The sequence below is a fragment of the Neopelma chrysocephalum genome, unplaced genomic scaffold (genome assembly GCF_003984885.1).
Source record: "Neopelma chrysocephalum unplaced genomic scaffold, ASM398488v2 Primary Assembly neopelma1_103b, whole genome shotgun sequence".
NCBI classification, from domain to species: Eukaryota; Metazoa; Chordata; class Aves; order Passeriformes; family Pipridae; genus Neopelma; species Neopelma chrysocephalum.
The window spans coordinates 6,205,706-6,211,705 of record NW_020897767.1 but is presented as its reverse complement, the minus strand read 5'-3'; the positions used below and the strand labels follow the sequence as shown (position 1 = coordinate 6,211,705).

The following is a 6,000-nucleotide window of genomic DNA, read 5'->3' as shown; positions in this document are numbered from 1 at the left end:
TGCGCGCCCGTCCCGCCCCGCCCGCCCGGGCTCGCCCGCGGCGCCGGCCCCGGCCCCGCACACCCGCCGCCGACAGCGCACCGCGCCGGGCTCCATGCCGTGCACCGGGAGCCGAGGAGGTGCGGCCGCCCCGCTGCCGGGGGAGCGGGTGGGTCCGGTGGGTTCCGGGGGCTCGGCTCCGGGAGGGGCGTGCGGGGGGGATGGATGGATGGACGGACGGACCCGCAGAAGTTGCCGCGGGTTTGGGAGCGCTCCGATCGGGATCTCCCGGCTCGCTGCTGGGCGGGAACCCGCCCGCATCCCCCGAGCGCCGGTCCGGGTGCTGCCCGCCGGGGTAGCGGGGCACGGACACCGCCGGAGGCAGGTGAAGTTCGGGCGGGCAGCGCGTCCGCGGCTCGTTGCGGCACCGCCGCCAACTCCGCTCCGCCGGTAAAGTATCGCGGCTCGGTCTGGGCTCTTCGTGGTGCGGGGTGGCTCCTAAACCCACGCTTCCTCACCCACCCCCGGCCGCAGCATCGCGGTCCGTCTGAGTTGTCTTTTCCCCTCCGCCCGTTTCTTCAGTCGGTGGTTTTAAACAAGGCACGCGATACGCTTCATTAGCCACTCATCACCTTGAACATTCATTCTTAATTTGTGCTCTTCTTTGTGTTTATTTTGTGTGTTGTCGTTCATTCAAGGTCAAGCCGTGTAGAGTTTGGACTTTATTTGTGTGGAGATATGATGAGCACTCTGTAGTCGTGTTCCTTCTCCTCCCTCCCACTCCTCTGCCTGCCTGAGCGTTCCTGGAGAAGGCTTTTAAAAGAATAGATGAGGGTCATAAAAAGTACTTGCTGACCGCTGCCTCCAGCTCTTTTGTATAATTGAAATGTGTTTGTTAATTCCTCTAATGAAAACAGAAAATCAGCTTAAAGAATTGATTTTCTGAGAATGTAATTTTTGGAAGAAGAAGTTATGCAGGGGATGTCTTTGTTGTGTGCGCAGGTGAGTGGGATAATATACCTGTTAGAGCTGGCTACCACTGAAGGTACATGTGAGAGGACGAGGTGGCTGAGAGCTGCTGTTGTTAGTGCCTTGTGTCACACAGGTGCGTTGTGTGGCTGTTCAACTGATGTCGTAAAATCTTCAAACTTCAAGGAAACTGGTTAACTAGAGCATTGAACTCTTTAGTTTCTGAAAAGATTCTGGTGGAATTTAGGTAATGCCATATCAAAGGTGAAAGAGATGGCATTAAAGTGACATGCTCGGGTACAGGCATACTTCTCAAAGAAGGCAGGTGTGGGCGTGTTGGGGTGTGGGCTGGGCTGGTTCGTGGGGATGAGACCAGCTCAGAATGCATAACATGGTGTCTTTGAGGGAGTAGGCTCTTGGTGTTAAGTGCTAAATTTCCCTAAGGATGGATGCAGAGAGATTCTGTGCCTGCCTGTACCTGACATATTGCAGGGCTGGTTTTAGAGCATTGAGGAAGTTACTGCTTTAACTGCTGCGAACATCAACACGAGGAGCACGACCCTGCTGTAAGTCGTGATGGTTTTGCTGCTTGCTGTGATGGGACTGAAGTTTCATTGTTGATTTTTGCAGAAAGTATTTAGACACTGTTCTCAGCAAAGCCTTTTCTGCAACACCAGGGGAGAGCAGTAGATTGTACGCTCTGCTTTTTTGTCTTGGTTCTGTGAGGGGAAGCTGTTTCTACTCATCTTCATACGTGAAAACAGAGACTCTTTTTCAGATTGCAGTATTTAAAAGCATTTTTCTGAAGAATCAGAAGCAAATATCACTCATTAGTAAACTTCTTTCTCTTCTGCTCTGCCACTATGGTGTTTCAGAGATCCCATTTCACTCCGGTAATGGAAGACCAGAAGAGCTGTTAAGCTCCATCTGTATGCATTAGGGTAGGTGGTTGATTTGTACCCTGGGGCCATATTATCTGCTATTTCATTACTTCTGGATCAGTAATGATATTCAGGAAAACTGTGTTTGTAGTGACTGCTTTCTAGGGACGTCTCCTCACTAGAAAGCCGTGCCGATAAGGATCACCCCGCGTGTTTGCTGACGCTGCTCTGGTGGAGGCTCTCGGGCTGCTTTGAGCTGCCTTTGATGGCACAAAAGTTCCGGGATTTGCAAGTAGCAAGTGGGGATTCCCCTGGGTCTCCTTGCACTTCAGTATAATTTGTGTTGTTTTTTTTTTTTATTCCCTAACCAGTATTCAGTCTCTTACATGTCCTCACACAGATGATCAGGGCTCTCGTGCCTGTTTTAGATACTTGGTCCTTTTGTGTTTGGGCACAGCATTAACTACCCCAGGGGCTGGTAGAGGAGCCTGAGCTGGAGCGGGTGAACCATGCCAGGTGCTGCAAGTATTCTGTGCCAAGCTCAGTGCTGAATAACAGCACAAAGGTGGTGATATGAGTGGTTTTGGAGAGCGGAAAACCCAGGTGGTGCTTGCACTTTGGAAGCTTTTGATGTCCCTGTTCTGTTAGTAGGTGGGCAGGGTGGTCCTGGTGGAAGATGTGCTGTGATGTGAACAGTTTCATCCAGGTGTCCAAGGCAACTGAGCTTGTCTGGCTGTGCAGGCTGTAAGCAAAGAGTGGGATAAGAAAAATACAAAAAAAATAAATTACCCTGGGTTGACGGTGCTGCACTGACACCATGAGCACCTGTGTCTGCTCTGCTTCCCTGCCCTTTAACGCTGCTGTCACCCCCATACCTTAACCTAAAGGGATTCTGAAAGCTGAGCAACAGGGATACTGTTGCAGATTAGAGGTGATGAAAATGCCTCCAGGCTGTTGTCCAGGGAGGTAAGTTCTTCATTCTCCATTAGAGGTATATGCTGTGCTTTAATGGGGTGTGCTGAGCTGGGCTTGATGCTATTGATGGGCTGGAGGGGGGGACGGCAGAGGTCTGTCTGCTGGAGCCACCTGACGCAGAGGCGGCTTTGGGAACTTCTTGGGGCATTTTTGTACGTGAGGGAAACTGTCCTGATGGATTGCCCTGAAGTGTGTTCGATAAGTATGTGTCTAGGTTGTCAATTTGCAGAACCTTTGTTGAACCTCGGGGGTTTTCTTTCAGTATGGTGAGAAAAAAGCATTGTTTTCACGAAACAGAGCTGCTCTGTGGTTTGTTAATGCAATAGGAAATGAAAATTCGTCTTGTCCTGGCAACAGTTCACAGGCTCCAGTGTTACCAGTGTGGCTGAGGATCGGGAATGCTGCTGGAGCTGCCTAGGGGTGATGGCTTGTGTGGTTTGCTTGTAAACCAGAAAAATTGAGAAGCTATGTGTGGGCTGGCATGCCTCGTTGTACTTGAGTTTCAGGCTTCAAGATCAGACTTAAGATCAGACTTCGCAGCCAGCGCTCTCTGTGCTGTTGCGGTGTGTTGCTCTGTGTGTTCTGGGTCCTTCCATGCCGTGAGGTTTTGCCCAAATGTCACTCCAGCTCTTTGCCTAAACTTTGAAAGTGTTGACTCTTTACTGAGGTAGCATTCCACCTTTTCTGTTAGTTGCCTGAGGATCATGTACAGCAGAGTAAATGGGAGGGTGTGGTGTGAAATGAGGGTGTGATTGCCAGGTGAAGCCAGGATGGTGCTGAGGATGCTGAACCCTGCTCGCTGTGCTCCTTCTGGAAGCTGGGCTTCCCACCACAACCAAAGCTGCTTCCAGAGTGGTGATGAAGTGGGTACTGTGGTGGGGGAAGCAGATAAAGGGCCACAGGCAAAATAAAGTACTGTTCATGTAACAAAATAAAACCCAGGAATTTATGCCAGAGGATGAGAGTTGTGTGGGTCATTTAAAACTAGAAACTCTGCAAGGAAGGCAGGTTTCTCTGCTCACTCTGTGAGGCTGCAGAGGTCCAGCCTCCAAGTCACTGACAGACTGTCCTACCTTACTTCTGTGTCTGAGCACAAGTGCTCCCTGTCTGCAGTCTGGCTTTAACCACAAGAACAAAATATACTGTGCTTCGGACTAGCAAGCTTGCACTGAACATGCTGGTAATGCTCTTTCTGCTTTGAATGCCTCCTTACTGAATCATCTTTAGGCATTCCTTTGTACTTCTGCTGTATTTAGTTAAAACACTCGAGTATTAAGGGCATGCTGCATCATTTGTGTTGGGAATGCTCTTAGTTGCGCTTCCTTTCTGTTTTGATTTTTGTTTGTTAAGCTTTTGTTCTGATTGAAACAAAATCTAATTTTTTTTGCAAAAGATTTTTGGTTGTTCTCTTTTTTTTTCTGTGGAGTCTCATCTTGCTGATGCTCGTATTTGTGTCTGAAAATAAGGTAGCAACTTTAAAAGGGGGTTGTTTTGTTTCCTACCTCACCTGCAGTCAGAGAGCGGGCAGCTGTTTTGAGAAAGTGCATGGAATGGGTAAAGAAAGAGGTTCAGGGACCACCAAGAAAGCAAATAAAACCCAGAATGTGCAAGCCCAGTTGCAGTGCAGGAAAGTATGAAAAGTGTTTCAGCTGAGGTGATGTGACCTGAAAGGGTAGCGTGACCCAGGAGAGAGGGAAAATAAAAGGTTTTATAAGTGAAATGAACATTTAGAACTACTTAAAAACTATTAGAAAGTGGAGAAATAGTAACCTTACTGACTCAGTTGCTTAAACAGAAAATGTGTTTATGCAGGAAAAGGATGTTCTAGTAGTGAACAGCTGTTTTTGAAAGGTTGGAGATGGCCTAAGTTCATGTGGCAGAGTTCTGGTGCCAGCCTTGCTCGGGGTGAGGGGGGAGTCCTTGTCAGTCCTTAGGTTGCCAGGAATGTGCAGAAAGACACCACGTGCCATTGGGCTCTGTCAGGCTGGTGTAGCCTTCCCGAGGAAAGATAAATGAAACGATCTCCTCAGTCATTAGGTGTAATTGTGGCCGTTTCTGATCCATCTTCCACAATAGCTTGTAATTCACACTGGCCTTGTTTCAGCACACGGTGAGAGCAGTGTGGGGTTCTGTCTGCTGCCTCTTCAGCAGGGCTTTGGAGAGCAGAACTTGCCATAGCACATTGTGGGATGTGTAAGTATTTATATTAAAAAAACATAATGTTTTTATATGTGTACAATAGGACAGCAGTATTGAGTCTTGTGATAGACTTTTTATCTTTGCTTAAGCCCCTATTTTAACTGAATTGCTGGGTTTTCATTGCAAAATTGATCTGAGTAGATAGTAGAGGGCAGGGCAGAACTGTTGAGGGTACTGCATTGTGGGGGTAATGATCCTGGACATTAACATAAGTCTTTTGAGACACTTATGCAAATATTTAAGAATCTGTAATTAATTTCAGGTACACATGATATCCACCTTTAGCAAAGGAGCTAGCAGTGGTCTCTGTGATTGCTACTATCTCCAGCAATGATGTACAGTTTTGGACCACCAGTTTTTAGTGTATGGTTTTTATTCATGAAGAAAGGACTTAGGTGGTGGGAGCCTTGACAGTTATGGCAAACTTTATTTTACAAACCCATCCCAACAGAAACAGGCAGTAGGATTCCCTCTTGTGTTTTTTTTTCAATCTCTGTGTATCTTGTTTTGCTGTTTAAAAATTTATCTGTGTTCCATCTTGTGAAGTGTTTTGAAACAGTCAGGAAAATCACCCGTCCTGTGTGGGAATATGTACTGAATTAAATTACAGTTAATAAAACAGAGAATACACCCAAAGCACAAACTGTAATGGATGGAGGAGCGACCTGAAGATGTAGCACAATAAAGGTGAGTGCAGTTCAGCCATTAATGAATGGGATTAAAACTCGTGTTTATGAGCAAGGGAGGCTTTCCACTGGGGTGGAGTCTGTTTTGTGGCTGGCTTTTTGTCTCTAGTGGGTTGAAACAGAGCTCTGTTCCAGAGCCTTGCTGAAGCTCAGCACGGATGATTTGTATTCTCCCAGAGAGTCGTTTGTCAGGAGATGAACAGCAATATGCTCAGTGTTTGCTGCAATAGCAAAGACAAGTCCAGTTAAAGACTTATTTCTTGGGGTAAAGTAATTTTTAAACTTCCCATCAAAAAAAGTCATAAATACCT

The 6,000-nt window shown here is 47.4% G+C and overlaps 1 protein-coding gene across 3 annotated transcripts in view; it reads left to right on the top strand.

Annotated features, from left to right (window-relative positions):
* Window positions 1–63: 63 nt before the first annotated feature.
* The window catches only part of THSD7B (thrombospondin type 1 domain containing 7B), a 309,626-nt gene continuing 303,689 nt past the window's right edge, over window positions 64–6,000 (top strand). The window contains exon 1 of one of the 3 annotated variants that reach the window (XM_027695950.1): window positions 64–148. The gene's annotated coding sequence lies outside the window, so the exon portion shown is untranslated. Of the gene's footprint in view, window positions 158–6,000 lie in introns of all 3 variants that reach the window. The other 2 variants (XM_027695952.1, XM_027695951.1) reach the window with 2 other exon arrangements.